Below are 15,436 nucleotides of genomic sequence, written 5' to 3'. Positions count from 1 at the left end.
TTTTTGAATGTATTTATAATTTCCTCTTCTACATCTTAGTCATTTAACACCAGCTCTAAGAAACTTAAAAGTTAAAGTCTGAATGAATCAGAGTATTGACTTATTTACCACTATATAAAGGTGGGTGTACTGTGGTGCAAACATTTCCTCCCCATAAGACATATGATCTCATACCTGGAAAACATTAGACTGGTTCAGTGAATGTAGACGTAGTGTAGCAATCTGATGGAATAAACTATAGTAAGAGCTATATGAGAGGTGAAGCCTATAAGGCCATGTCCACATGCAGCAAAATTTAAATGCAACACCTGGACGTTGCAGCAATGTTCATCCTTTGTGTTGCAATGGCTGAAATATGTGGCAGAAAGATAGATATTAGAAAGTGAGTTTTGAAGTCATTTTTTTTTTTTGCTTCGGTTTTGCTTATGTGCAACATATTCATCAGACTGCAATTACCTGTTCGCTGACTATAATAAAACACAGACAACCATTTAACTTTTGCTGGACAACTGGGGTTGGCCACAGCATTTATTTGATAAACCATTTAAATAACCTTTAAGTTCCAAACTTAGTTTTGACACTCTCGGAGGTAGGCGGATTGCCGGCCGCCCTCTTCGACGGGCATACGCTCTACCCTCCTGGACAAATCTCATCCCCATTTCTCCTCCGCCATGCTGTGACTTAACCTACAAGAAAGCAGTGTTAAAAGAGGAACACCAAAATTCCCATAACATACTGCCACGCCAAAACACAGACCCACACATATAAAACCAGCCGTGGGGCAGACAACCAACAAACCCGTCCGGCTACAAAACACAAACAAAACAGAAAAGCACAGTTCACTTTTTATATAATAATTTAATTTTTTTGTAACTATATATTTAAAAAAAAATATATATATTTTTTTAATTAACAATCGTACCACATATAACATAACAGAAAAAGGGGGTGGGAGGGTGGGAAGCTGCCGGGGACTCCAAAGAGGCCGCCGGAAGCCCGCCTCCTTCTTATAACCCCTTTCTAACCCCACCTCTTCCTGCTATACCAGCCTATCACTGCCTAACACATAGCCCCTCCTCCTCCTCAAGTCAGCTCCTCTGTTAACTCTATCTTGTCGCTTCACCTAACCACTGTCAGTCTGCGCCGCTGCATCTTAGGCAGCGCAGCACCTACCATACTATCACGGGGGGGGGTTTGATAAATTTGGGGCAGATAAAAAACAGAACACCCTTTTGTAGGATTCTTCCTCTTCTCTGCTACTTTTCTGCACAAACAAATGTGCAACTTTAATATACACCCACTCACCAATGAATATTATTTTTTCACATTTATTTTTTCATTTTATTCACATTTATAAAAATTTTTTTTACATATTTGTTCACTTCTTTTAAACACACATAATACAGTGCAGTACACATCTGAACTGCTCTCTATGCCCATACCTATACACTGACAAGCATAGCACAACTGATCACACTCTGCCTCAGGCAGAGTCGGATCAACTTCTCTAGCCATGACTAGTGTTGAGCATGAATATTCATAATGTGAATTTTATCACGAATATCGGCACTTCGCGATTTCACAAATATTTAGAATATAGTGCTATATATTCTTAATGACAAATATTTGTTTTTTTGTGTGTTTTTTTCCACAAATGTTTATGCACATTTTCAATGAGAATTTTTGCATGGAAAAAAAAAGTTAACGAACTTAGTGAATATGCAAATTTTGCAAAAATGGGACAAATAATCGTTAATATATTCGGGAAATATCGCAAATTCGAATATGACCCCTGACAAAGGAGGCCATAGTCAGATCTCTGGTGGCCATAGCTACCATTGGCGCCCCGTAATTGCTTTGTGGGGCACCTATGAAGAGCAGGGGGAGCCCCCTCCCTTTGTCACCCTATAGATGCTGCAGTCACACTGACAATGGCATCTATAGCACCCGCTTTGCAGTACTATGATGAGGCGGGCAGAGCGGTTGCAATGATTTATATTCCCTGCCAGGAGACGTGATTGGTCAGTTGGTCTCGACCAATCACGGCTCCCTGCACGGAATATAAACTAACTGGAGTTGGGTACAAGCTCCAGGGTGGTCGGTGCTGTCTCTGCACCATGTTTCACTGCTTAGAATTAACCGGTGAGTCGCGACAATTGGGGTGTAGCCTGTTATTTCAGTGTGTGTATAATAATGACAAAAATATTATTGTAGACTAGCAGTTTCCAAAAGGGGAACCTCCTGATTAGAGATGAGCGAATCGAATCTGACGAATCCGAATTTGTTATGAATTTCATGAAAAATTTTATTTGTAATGAATATGAATATCGCCGTGATTCTATTGCGCAAATCGCTTCATTAAACTCCATTTAGTGCGGTCCAGGCTCCAAGGCATCTGAAATGGCAGATCCACATGTGAGAACATGTGGTAAGGAATCCTGGGAAGGTGGGAACAAGGGTAGGTGGGATGACCCTGAATCACATGCAGCATACAGCCTATCAGCAGCCAGTCACCCCTGTGATGTCACAGCCCTATATAATCGGCAGCCATATTCCGGCTAGTCACTTCATCCTTTCACTGCAGAGAAATAGGACAGACAGCCCTGTGTGTTACACAAAAAAGCTTTTCCAGCAGTGTTTCACCTCCTAGTCACATCAGTGCTCTGTTGGACAGAGAGCAGTGCTTTTTTCACAGAAAATAATTCTTACTGCAGCGGTTAACCTCCCAGTCACTGTCTACAGCATTGTATTACAGAGATGGGCAGAGAGCTGTCTGTTGGTCTGCTGGTTAAACTAGTCTGTAGACAGTATAATACATACCCAGCAGTCCATTCCTAATAGTCTGTGTAACAGATTCAAAAGAAATTGATTAGAGGTACGTAAAAAAGTACACAGTAGATGTAATTTTAAAACACCACTGCCATCAACTTTTTACCATTGAAATAAAGGTTACGTTTTAAATATTATTTAGGGGGATCTTTAGTCAGGGTTATGCCTGTGGGGATAATTCCCCAAGGAGTTGTATTTTCTATAGTTGTCCCTAAGATCCTCTGGGGACTTTTCTGGTGTTGTTGAGGTATTACAGAGAGGGGAAGAGAGCTGTGTGTTGCACAGAAGAGCAGCAGCGATTCAGCTCAAGGACAAATCCTGCCTAGAAGCACTGATAGGGAAGGGAGTGAGATTGAGAGAGAAGTTCAATTTTGGGTTTAATGCACAGTGACTGCTGCATCATTGTTGTGTACTGCTGGTGTTGTGCACAAATACTTTTTTAAGCGTACTGTAGCGCATTTTTCGGCCCTCATAAGTGCATACCACATACCTACATCTAAGTAGTGTACTATTTTGTACCTGATAATCTGTCAAGGGCCTAGATACTGTAAAAGGCCAGGCAAAAATACTCACCGGCTGGTGTACTCAAATACTTTTTTAAGTGTACTGTAGAGTATTTTTCTGCCCTCATAAGGGCATACCACATACCTACATCATGGTGGTGTACTATTTTGTACCTGGTAAACTCTCAAGGGCCTAGATACTGTGAAAGTCCAGGAAAAAGTAATCATCAGCTGGTGTTTTACTCAAATACTTTTTAAAGCATACTGTAGAGCATTTTTCTGCCCTCATAAGTGCATACCACATACGTACAACTAAGTAGTGTACTATTTTGCACCTGTTAATCTGTCAAGGGCCTAGATACTCTGAAAGGACAGCCAAAAGTAATCACCAGCTGGTGTTTTACTCAAATAATATTTTAAGCATATTGAAGTGCATTTTTCTGCCCTCATAAGTGCATACCACATATGTACAACGAAGTAGTGTACTATTTTGTACCTGTTAATCTGTCAAGGGCCTAGGTACTGTGAAAGGACAGCCAAAAGTAATCACCGGCTGGTGTTTTACTCAAATACTTTTTTTAAGCGTACTGTAGCGCATTTTTCTGCCCTCATAAGTGCATACCACATACCTACATCTAAGTAGTGTACTAATTTGTACCTGTTAATCTGTCAAGGGCCTAGATACTGTGAAAGGCCAGGCAAAAGTACTCACCAGCTTATGTTGTACTCAAATACTTTTTTAAGCGCACTGTAGCGCAATTTTCTCCCCTCATAAGTGCATACCACATACGTACATCGAAGTATACTGTTTTGCAAACTCTCAAGGGCCTAGATACTGTGAAAGCACAGCCAAAAGTACACACCTGCTGCTGTTCTAGATAAATACTGTTAAAGGGGTACTCCGCCCCTAGACATCTTATCCCCTATCCAAAGGATAGGGGATAAGATGTCAGATCGCCGGGGTCCCGTTGCTGGGGTCACCTTATCATTATTCTGTAGGTCCATATGGTTAAAATGATACCCTACTTATATAGGTTTGATTTTGTCGCACTTCTGGAAAAAATCATAACTACATGCAGGAAAATTTATACGTTTAAAAATGTCATCTTCTGACCCCTATAACTTTTTTATTTTTCCACGTACGGGGCAGTATGGGACTCATTTTTTGCGCCGTGATCTGAAGTTTTTATTGGTATGATTTTTGTTTTGATCTGACTTTTTGATCACTTTTTATTCATTTTTTAAGGTTATAAAAAGTTACCAAAATACGCTTTTTTGGACTTTGGAATTTTTTTGCGCGTACGCCATTGACCGTACGGCTTAATTAATGATATATTTTTATAGTTCGGACATTTACGCACGCGGCGATACCACATATGTTTATTTTTATTTTTTTTTACACTGTTTTATTTTTTTTATGGGAAAAGGGGGGTGATTGAAACTTTTATTAGGGAAGGGGTTAAATGACCTTTATTAACACTTTTTTTTTACTTTTTTTTTGCAGTGTTATAGGTCCCATAGGGACCTATAACACTGCATACACTGATCTCTCATCCTGATCACAGGCGTGTATTAACACGCCTGTGATCAGCATTATCGGCGCTTGACTGCTCCTGCCTGGATCTCAGGCACGGAGCAGTCATTCGTCGATCGGACACCGAGGAGGCAGGTAAGAGCCCTCCCGGTGTCCGATCAGCTGTTCGGGACACCGCGATTTCACCGCGGCGGTCCCGAAGAGCCCGACTGAGCAGCCGGGATACTTTCAGTTTCACTTTAGAAGCGGCGGTCAGCTTTGACCGCCGCTTCTAAAGGGTTAATACCGCACATCGCCACGATCGGCGATGTGTGGTATTAGCCGCGGGTCCCGGCCGTTGATTAGCGCCGGGAGCCACGCGATATGATGCGGGATCGCGGCGCGATCCCGCTTCATATCGCGGGAGCCGGCGCAGGACGTAAATATACGTCCTGCGTCGTTAAGGGGTTAAGAAATGGCAGTCATCAGGAACAGTGGAAGTTAAAGCAAGATCTGGAAGACCAAGAAATTATCAAACAGAACAGCTTGCAGGATTGTGAGAAAAACAATTCAAAACCCACGTTTGACTGCACAATCCCTCCAGAAAGATCTGGCAGACACTGGAGTTGTGGTACACTATTCCACTATAAAGAGATACTTGTACAAATATGGTCTACATGGAAGAGTCATCAGAAGAAAACCTCTTCTACGTTCTCATCACAAAAATCAGCGTTTGAACTTTGCAAATGAACATATAGACAAACCTGATGCATTTTGGAAACAAGTTCCGTGGACCGATGAGGTTAAAATTGAACTTTTTGGTCGGAATGAGCAAAGGTACGTTTGGAGAAGAAGGGGAACAGAATTTAATGAAAAGAACCTCTGTCCAACGGTTAAGCATGGAGGTGGATAAATCATGATTTGGGGTTGTATTGCAGCCAGTGGTGCAGGGAACATCTCACGAGTAGAAGGAAAAATGGATTCAATAAAATTTCAGCAAATTTGGGATGCTAACTTGATGCCATCTGTGAAAAAGCTGAAGTTAAAGAGAGGATGGCTTCTACAAATGGATAATGATCCTAAACACACCTAGAAGTCCACAGGGGATTACATCAAGAGGCGTAAACTGAAGGTTTTGCCATGGCCTTCAAAATCTCCAGACCTCAACATAATTGAAAATCTATGGATAGACCTTAAAAGAGCAGTGCGTGACAGACAGCCCAGAAATCTCAAAGAACTGGAAGACTTTTGTAAGGAAGAATGGGCAAAGATACCTCAAACAAGAAATGAAAGACTCTTGACTGGCTATAAAAAGCATTTACAAGCTGTGATACTTGCCAAATGGTGCAGTGCATGCTATAAATTCTGCAGGGTGCCCAAACTTTTGCAGACGCCATTTTTTTGTTTTCTGTTATTTTGAAAGTGTAAATGGTGGAAATAAAATCTAACTTTTGTTGACATATTATAAGAATGTCTAATCTGAAATGTGATGCCTTTTGGAGATTCTTCCATCTTTCCTTGGCTTCTTTATGCACATTAATACAAATTTTTACCTGGGGTGCCCAAACTTTTGATCCCCACTGTACACATAGCAAAATAACGGCTCACAGGACGTGTTTCGGCCACCTTGTGGCCTTCATCAACTGACCTGACTTGGACAGGTCACGTTGCTTCCTCCTCCATGCTCTCAGGCTGTTGGTCCATTGACAGTGTGTGACTCCGCCGCCTCATCCTCCACCATCTCCTCAGCCTCCTCTGCACAGACAGTGATTCTAATAGCGTTGCCTGTCATACTGAATAACAGTATTATTTCACTAACATAGCACACTCCCTATGTGTGTTAGGACAAGGCAAAGTGTTCTACACCCCTAATGAGCCTCTCGGTAGGCCAGAAATAGCCATTTTTAATAGTGATTTGCTGCGAATGAATTCGGTCCGAACCAAATTTTTTCTGAAAATTCGGCAAATCGGCCAAATGGAATTTTTCTAAAATTCGCTCATCTCTACTCCTGATATTGCAAAACTACAACTCCCAGCATGCCGGGACATTGTGTATATGGGATGGAAATAGAGATGACAGATTGACATGAGAGATAGACAGATAGATAGATAGATAGATAGATAGATAGATATGAGATAGATAGATAGATAGATATGAGATAGATAGATAGATATGCTGGGGGTTGTAGTTTTGCAACAGCTGGAAGCCCCCTGGTTGGGAAACATTATTATAGTCTAGCCTGAAAGCTACTATACCGCTAAATTTTTTAAACAATATTGTTGTAGCCGTGGATTTCTATTGTTTATTGTTGTTAATTCTAATTTTAATGGTTAACGTCATCATAAAGTACAAGTAATTTGTACTCGTCCCTCAGCAGTCATTGAGGATTAGGTCTGACTTGGCAACCGCGCAGTTTTCTCCTTTGATCACTTTGATACATGTCAGGCTAAAGCCCAAGTCAGAACATGTGCGCTCTCCTCCAGTCACGGTATATGTAAAGAAAACCAAACACATGAATAAAATATCCTACAGTGGAAAATATGACATGATTTTTTTTTTTTTCCCCCAAATGATCTTCTTTTTATCATCTCCGCCCTTTCCCCCCATACATCTTGCCTACCGGGGTTCATGTGATTGAGCAATTTCATGGATCTTGGAGACTACCTGAAAGGAGGGATTTCATGATCCAGCTCCTCCTCTGTATAAATATTCATTCTGATTGCGATTATGGTATACAGAACAAATGTGTTATTATTCATGTACATGACAGGGCAGGCCACGAACCACCCATTTCAGGCCACTAGGCATGAGTGGCCTACATATATATATATATATATATATATATATATATACAGTGGTCCCTCAACATACGATGGTAATCCGTTCCAAATGGACCATCGTTTGTTGAAACCATCGTATGTTGAGGGATTCGTGCAATGTAAAGTATAGGACAAGTGGTCTACAACCTGCGGACCTCCAGATGTTGCAAAACTACAACACCCAGCATGCCCGGACAGCCAACGGCTGTCCGGGCATGCTGGGAGTTGTAGTTTTGCAACATCTGGAGGTCCGCAGGTTGAAGACCACTGGTATTGGAGGTTATACTCACGTGTCCCCGCCGCTCCGGACCGTCACCGCTGCCCTGGATGTCTCCCTCCATCGCTGTCGCCGCGTCCCGGGGTGTCCCCGACGCTCCGGCAAGGCCTCTGCTTCCCCGGCATCCTTGCTCTCCGTCGCCGCCATCACGTCGCTACACACGACGCTCCTATTGGATGACGGAAAGGTGTGCGCAGAGACGTGATGACGACGATGGAGAGCGCCGACGATGCAGCAGAGCCCGAAGAGGACGCGCCGGAGCCCCGAGGACAGGTAAGTGATAGTCAGCGGACCACACGGGGCACCGTAAATGGCTATGCGGCGGCAGCTGAAGCAGTCTGCGCTGCCGGATAGCCGTTTATGCGATGGCCCCGACATACAAAAGCATTTTATATTGATGCTGCCTTCAACATGCGATGTCCTCTGAGAGTCCATCGTATGTTGAAATGATCGTATGTCGGGGCCATCGTAGGTCGGGGGGGTCACTGTATATATATATATATATATATATATATATATATATATATATATAGGGGGAGTAATAACCTTCATGCATCATATGTCCTAGGGGGGGAGAAATAACCTGCAGTATCATATGTCCTTGGGGGGGGAGTAATAACCTGCAGCATCATATGTCCTAGTGGGAGTAATAATCTGCAGCATCATATGTCCTAGTGGGAGTAATAACCTGCAGCATCATATGTCCTATGGAAGCAATAACCTGCAGCATCATATGTCCTAAGGGGGAGTAATAACCTGCAGCATCATATGTCCTAGGGGGGAGTAATAACCCGCAGCATCATATGTCCTAGGGGGAGTAATAACCTGCAGCATCATATGTCCTAGGGGGGAGTAATAACCCGCAGCATCACATGTCCTAGGGGGAGTAATAACCTACAGCATCATATGTCTTGTGTGTGTGTGTCGGGCGTGGGGGGGTAAAACTGGGAGAGTCACTGGTAGAGAAGGATCTCGGTGTACATGTAGATCATAGACTACAGAATAGCACAATGTCAGGAAGCTGCTTCTAAGGCCAGCAGGATATTGTCCTATATCAGGAGAGGCATGGACTCGAGGGATAGGGACAGAATACTACCCCATGAATGAAGAGACTTTAGATTGTGCTCCTGTTCCCTGACCACCCAAATCCATAAATGACACTTGACTCATGCCTGGAGAATATTGGGCCCCAAGGCCTGTTTATTTAACAAAATATATGAAATATTTAACATTTAAACAATATTAACATTATACCTAATTAGAATGATCCCTGGAGGGCAACTAAAACCACTATGTAGCTCACACCACATTTCACCACCACATGCCCTACCAAACTCACCAAAGGCACCAACCTGACATAGTGCATGTACCCAATTACTCCTGGGGCCCTGAACCACCACCAGGAGGCCCAATCCAACTGTAAATAACCAAACTTATCCTGAGATACCACCTCCAAGGACCCATTTCCTGCCTCAGATGAAAGTGTGTGAAACCTCACCAAACCTGAAGAGCCGTCTTTATCCCTTCCTTCAAGGCCAAAGCCCACAAATCATTGCCTATCATGTTCAAGTAGATCCCATCCCTCCTCAGAAACTCCCCAGGCTCCCCCTCTAACTCACTAAGCCTCACCACTATGTGTAATGTCCATTTATTTGTTTTTATATTTTTTCTGTTTAGGTGTGTATTCACACACTAGGATGTTCAGAACAGTTTTCTATTCTCCCCTGATAGGAAATGGTTAATGCTCTGAATGAATGAGAACTCGGGTGTGTCTATTGTGGTAGCCCTTGGGGGGTGTATGGTAGTGGTGGTATGGTATAGGTATAGAAGGGGTTAATGTTAACCCTAGAGTTCGTGACGCCAGGCTGAGGGCTGGTATGCTGAATCAATGTTCCGGCCTATCGCCGCCCTTCCCAGTAACGATAGGTGCATGAAATAACTGAAGGTCCACAAGCAGATTGAACGTGAACTTAAACAACTTTTTACTGAAGTGCTGGCAATATCCACGGCACAGTAACAGTCTCATATAAATAGTCCTTAGGTTGCTTAGTGACTGGCAGTTGTAGCGGACCTTGAGCTAGATATACAGTCTCTGAATTTAGGGAGAGATTTGCAGATCTGTCCGGATTTAGGGGAATTATTAGGTCCGGTGATGCTGCAGAGTGTCTGGGAATTGATACACTCTATAATTAGATTGTTCAGCCGTCGCCGCAAGGCTCAGGCCTAACTCACTGAGATAATTGCTGCGCAGGTCTTGCTTGCTTGCTTGCCCAGGAACAAGAGAGAGCGAAGATGGCCGCCGCTCCCTTATATGGGCAGGGGGCGTGGCGAATCTGATTGGTCCGAACATCTGCCATTCACCATTACATGGTGTAATGGGATTGCTTACGTCACAGGGCCTCCAAAGGTCCTTAAGCTTAATACCATAGAGTTCACCTAGTCACGTGACCCGCAGGTCCTGCAACACTATGGAAACAAGTAATTAACCATTTATTTATATATGTTATTCTATTTACATTAACCTTTGAATAACTTAGTGATTTATACACTAGAATAGAGGCGACTAGGGGCTAAATAAGTGACAGGGATCCCTATGTCCTAGGGACTCTGGCTATGGGGACCCAAACATAAATAGGTAGCGTATATGATGCGGTACCGGGACACCACACTATTTTAAGCTGGACTTTCCTACATTCAGTGGTGATTATTGAGTGCAATACTATGATGTCTGTTACTGCAATACTCTTTGTCGGTGCAATAATGCTACTATGTCTGCTTGAGCATTTACCTTGTATCTATCTTGTTATTTCATCTGAGTTTTTAGCCATGGTTAATTAGTCTTGTTTAGTAGATTTTAGTCTGTATTTCATTAGTCTGTTTTTAGAATTGTATTTCCGTTCTGCTAGTCGCTTTCAGGCTAGAATTCCACTGAGGTTTTTTCCCACCAGCAAAAACGCCAGGAAAAACTGTCAGGAAAACTGCCACGGATTATTCCTGAATTTTGGCAGTTTTTCTGGCGTTTTTTCTGGCGTTTTCCCTGGTGTGTGGAAATAGCCAGTTTTGTCCCCTGTGGAAGTTTTCTCACTGCCTTCTGGTACCACTCTGTGGGTCGGATGCTGAGCGCCCAGTCCACAGACTGTAAGGACATGAGGAGTGATGTATAGCATCACTACTCACCTCCCCCGGCAGTATAGTATTAGTGTTGCTCGCGAATATTCGTTTTTTGTTTGTTTTTTTCACAGTACACATCACAGTGATCACCCCTCTCTGCTTCCAGCTTGTGTAGTGTAAAGAAGGCTCTAATACTACTGTGTGAGACTGGCGTGCAAATTTTCGCATATACGAAAATTTGCATATGCTAATTTTCGCATATGCGAATTTCTGCTTGTACTGGTTTTTATATATATGTTAATTTTCGCACACGCGAATATTTGCATATGCGAAAATAATACGCGAATATTCGCGAATATATGACGAATATTCGTCCATATATTCGCGAATATTCGCAAATTCGAATATGGCCTATGCCGCTCAACACTATATAGTATACCGAGGGGCATAGTGTACCAGTGTATACTATACAGGAGCCTAGAATTATGTCATTATACTGACAGCACTCCCTGCTCCTATAGCCCCTTTGGGTGGTATACAGTATATACAGCTATCTATAGAACACGAGGTCCACTTACCTTCCTCGCTCCCTGTCCCCACCGGGTCTGTGTAGCTCTGCCCCCTAGTGACGACATTAGGGGGCAGAGCTACAGACGGGAGCCAGGCTAGTAAGTCTGAAGCTCTGTTCACACTGTCTGTTTTGTATAATGTGAATAGACCCTTCTGGCAGTGTCTACCCAGACAGGGAGACTCCAGCTGTTTCTAAACTACAACTCTCATCATGCCCAGACACCCAAAAACCTGTCCCACTGAAAGGGAGAAAGGGAATCAGCAATGGAATTCAGCACTCCAGGCACATGTACAGCAATAAAATGAGCATGCAAAACCAAACCCTGCAACACCAAAAGTCGCTACAAACGCAGCACTGGCAGCGAATTAGAAGTCTGATTAATGATCGCATGAACCACACCCATATTGTCACAACGGAAACGAACACGCCTACCCCACAACCTATCACCCCAAATCTCTGTTGCCAACACAATTGGAAAAAGTTTCAACAACACCAAATTAGACAGCAAACCTTCCTGCCGCTAAGACTCAGGCTACTCGCCGGCACACCACTGCCCGCCAAAAAAGACCCCAAAGCCCAGAGAGCCTGCCACTTCCATGAACAGCTCCAAGGCAGACTCCACACTGATCGCCCATTGTAAACTGACAAGGAAGACTCACAAACCGCCAAATCTGCCCGCACATCAACAGACAAACGAACAAAATGGTGAGCCACCGTGACCCCAGGCGTGAATCCGTACACTCCATGTCTATTATGATGCCCAAAAATGTAACTACCGTCGCCGGGCCCTCGGTCTTGTCACCAGCCACCGCCTCCATGGTATGTAACAGTACTGAGCAGACCCTTGACCCTGCCGGGCTTAAAAAAAAAAAAAAAAACAATCATCGAGGTGGTGAAGCACCGAGGACCAGCCGGTCTCCTGCCACACCATCCATTCCCAAAAAAAACTGAAAGCCTCAAAATAGGTGTACGAAATTAAGCAACCCATCAGGAGGCAACAATCAACATAAAAATTCCCCTGCCAATTAATCCCCAACAACCAAAAACTCTCTGAATGCACTGGCAACAACTGAAATGCCAATTCCACATCCGTTTTTGCCAACAAGGCCCCATGCCCAAACGACCCGCCACCCCCCACGCTGGCAATGGAGAGGAGACGGCACTCCTCCCCTGCACACTACGACAAAAACCCCAGCCACTGAGACAGCAAATCCCGCACAGAGACATCCCCCCTCCTCCCGCAACCCCAACCCAACATACTGTAGAGCACTCACAGGCTGACCAGAGACCGCTGTCCCAGCAGCTACCAAGCCCGCAGTCCGCTCCTTGGACTCGCCAACTCCAGACCTCCTCGCAGTCGCAGCCAAAGGACCCGACCGGATCCGCTCCACACCACCACCAGACACAGAAGGACGTTCAGCCCCCATTATCTCTGCAGAGGAAGACCGCTCCGCATGAACTGGACACCCGGCCGCCATGATGTCCCTTGTCCCTTGCGCACGCAGCCTGCTAGAGCTCTCCCCTGCTGACTCCTCCTCCTCTGAAGACTCCAAGGGGTTAACAGATCTGCTGGACCCGGCTGCCTCTTGGTCACCAGCACCCGCTGGCCGCAAACCACTGCCTCCAGCAGGCTCCCAATCCACTGACCCAGGCGCCGCCGACTGCACCACTGGACCCAGGCTCCACAACAGCTGCCATGCTGCACCGCCGCTCCTGATGACCAGAGGGCGCCCGCACAGAAGGAGAGAACACAGCTGCCTGCAGACTCTGATCCCCGCACTCCCTTGCAGCCCCAGAAGCTGCGACATACTGGGAGCCAGTCCATTTGCTGGTACTGCCCCATCTGACCTCCTTGCTTCTCCCACGCTGTGTCTCCCCTGAGCCTGAGGCCCAGGCGGGTGAGACAGCCACACCCGCCCTGCTGCTGTGTCATGTGGGAGGAGGAGCGGAGCTGGGCCCAAACTCCCCCCTCCCGCAGCCGCCCCCAAAGTCTTTTTCACAGCTCCAACTGCAGATGATGGCCACAGCCGTTTCCTGGGAGGGACCACTGGGACAACACACCCACCGCTGAGACCGCGGGGAAGTGTCCGGACTCTCAGGACGATGGGACCAGCGGGTCCCGTGTCGACGTCCCGCAGAAAGGGGAGCACCCACCTGTCCATCCGCAGAACCGTCACTCAGTACAGACCAGACCTTCTCCTGGAACCACCACCATGGCGTTCAGCCACCGCAGCTGCCTGAACAAGGTCTCCAAATCCATGAGGGATGGACAGAGAGACATGCACACAACTTTTCAGGTAAAATCTTCCCCCCACAGTGATAACTCCTCCCTTTACCAGCCTTTAAATAACCTCCCAATCCCACCCCTTGAGCCATTGACCCCCCCCCCCCCCCCTTTACCATTACCTCCATCTCCGACTGACCGCTGCTCTCTTAAAGCGAAAGACCCCTCATTAAATACATGCTTCACACTGAAGCCACTAAACCCCTCGTCAAGGCGCTATTCCGCTACAGATTCCCCACTGCTACATCTGCTTACATTATAAAGCACTAGTACGGCCTCACCTGGAATATGCTGCTCAGTTTTAAGCACCAGTACATAAAAGGGACGTTGTGGAGCTGGAAAGGGTGCAGAGACAGCAACTAAACTAATAAGGGGCATGGAACATCTTAGCTATGAGGAAAGATTACAAGAATTACATTTGTTTAGTCTTGAGAAGAGACGTTTAGGGGGGATTTGATCAACTTATAAATGGCCCATACAAAAAATATGGTGAAAAATTGTTCCAGGTAAAACCTCCTCAAAAGACAAGAGGGCACTCCCTCCATCTGAAAAAAAAATTATAAAAAATAGTTTAGTCTCCAGAAGCGACAAGCCTTCTTTACCATAAGAAGTGTGAATTTATGGAACAGTCTACCTCAGGAACTGTTCACAATTGAAACAGTTAAGGGCTTCAAAATAGGGTTAGATACATTCTTAGAACAAAATAACATTAATGTGTATGCAGAAATATAGAATCATATCCCCTCCCCCTCCATCCACCTATACCCCTCTTCCTTATCCATTTCCTTGGACAGCTATAGTACACTACATTGATGCACTATGCACCGATGCATACTGTACCGCCGGCAGAGACAAGTAGTGATGCTATGCTTCCCTACTTACCTTACTTGCCTTATTGCTGGAAAAAAACACAATAGTCAACATGTGGAAACTCAGTTGTCTAAAATACTGCTCAGTGGCAGCTTCTCAGCATGCTCTGGGTACGGTGTTTTTGTCAAGATATTGTGGTTTTTCCTCCCATAGACTTCAATTGGTTAAAAAAATAGCCAGAAAAATTGGCATGTGTGTAGATTATAGGGGAGATTTATGAAGCTTTTCGGTATTCTTTTTGCTCTACGTTTGTCACATAAATTGTTGCAGGTGGTGTTTTTGCTAAAAAATTTGTACTAAAATGACTTTGGTACACCCTTTTTTTTTTTTTTTTTTTTTTTTTTACTGCTTTCGGAAGTTTGATTTTCAAAAAAAAATAAAAATTCACAAGTTTGTCACAAAGCCCTCAGTTACACCACAAACATATACAAGCTCTGACCTGGCTTACAAAATTGGCTGTGGGTAGATTAAAAAAGTCACAAATCTTTTTGCATAACAGTTAAAAGTGGGGGAACCCTACAAATTGGTGTAAATGAGGGTACAATTAAACTACGTTCCTGCTCCCCTTAACCGTATCCGGGAGCAGTGGACCTCATCCACTTCTTTGGCCAAAATGAGTCACCCTTAGTGACTCCGTATGGGATGTATCCACTATTTT

The 15,436-nt window shown here is 44.5% G+C and overlaps 1 protein-coding gene and 1 long non-coding RNA gene across 2 annotated transcripts in view; one reads left to right on the top strand and one right to left on the bottom strand.

Moving 5' to 3' along the window:
* Window positions 1-496: 496 nt before the first annotated feature.
* Window positions 497-11,671, bottom strand: LOC130290854 (uncharacterized). Its single transcript, XR_008847719.1, has 3 exons — window positions 11,632-11,671; window positions 6,494-6,600; window positions 497-686 (listed from the first exon to the last, which is right to left on the bottom strand). It is a non-coding gene; the product is annotated as an uncharacterized LOC130290854 (long non-coding RNA).
* Window positions 11,672-13,646: 1,975 nt separating this feature from the next.
* Window positions 13,647-15,436, top strand: part of LPAR4 (lysophosphatidic acid receptor 4) — a 56,551-nt gene continuing 54,761 nt past the window's right edge. Inside the window, exon 1 of the mRNA XM_056538990.1 lies at window positions 13,647-13,921. The gene's annotated coding sequence lies outside the window, so the exon portion shown is untranslated. The remainder of the gene's footprint in view (window positions 13,922-15,436) is intronic.

This window comes from Hyla sarda, chromosome 9, assembly GCF_029499605.1.
Source record: "Hyla sarda isolate aHylSar1 chromosome 9, aHylSar1.hap1, whole genome shotgun sequence".
NCBI lineage: Eukaryota > Metazoa > Chordata > Amphibia > Anura > Hylidae > Hyla > Hyla sarda.
Note: the sequence above shows the minus strand (reverse complement) of the source record. Positions and strands in the feature narration are given on the sequence as shown.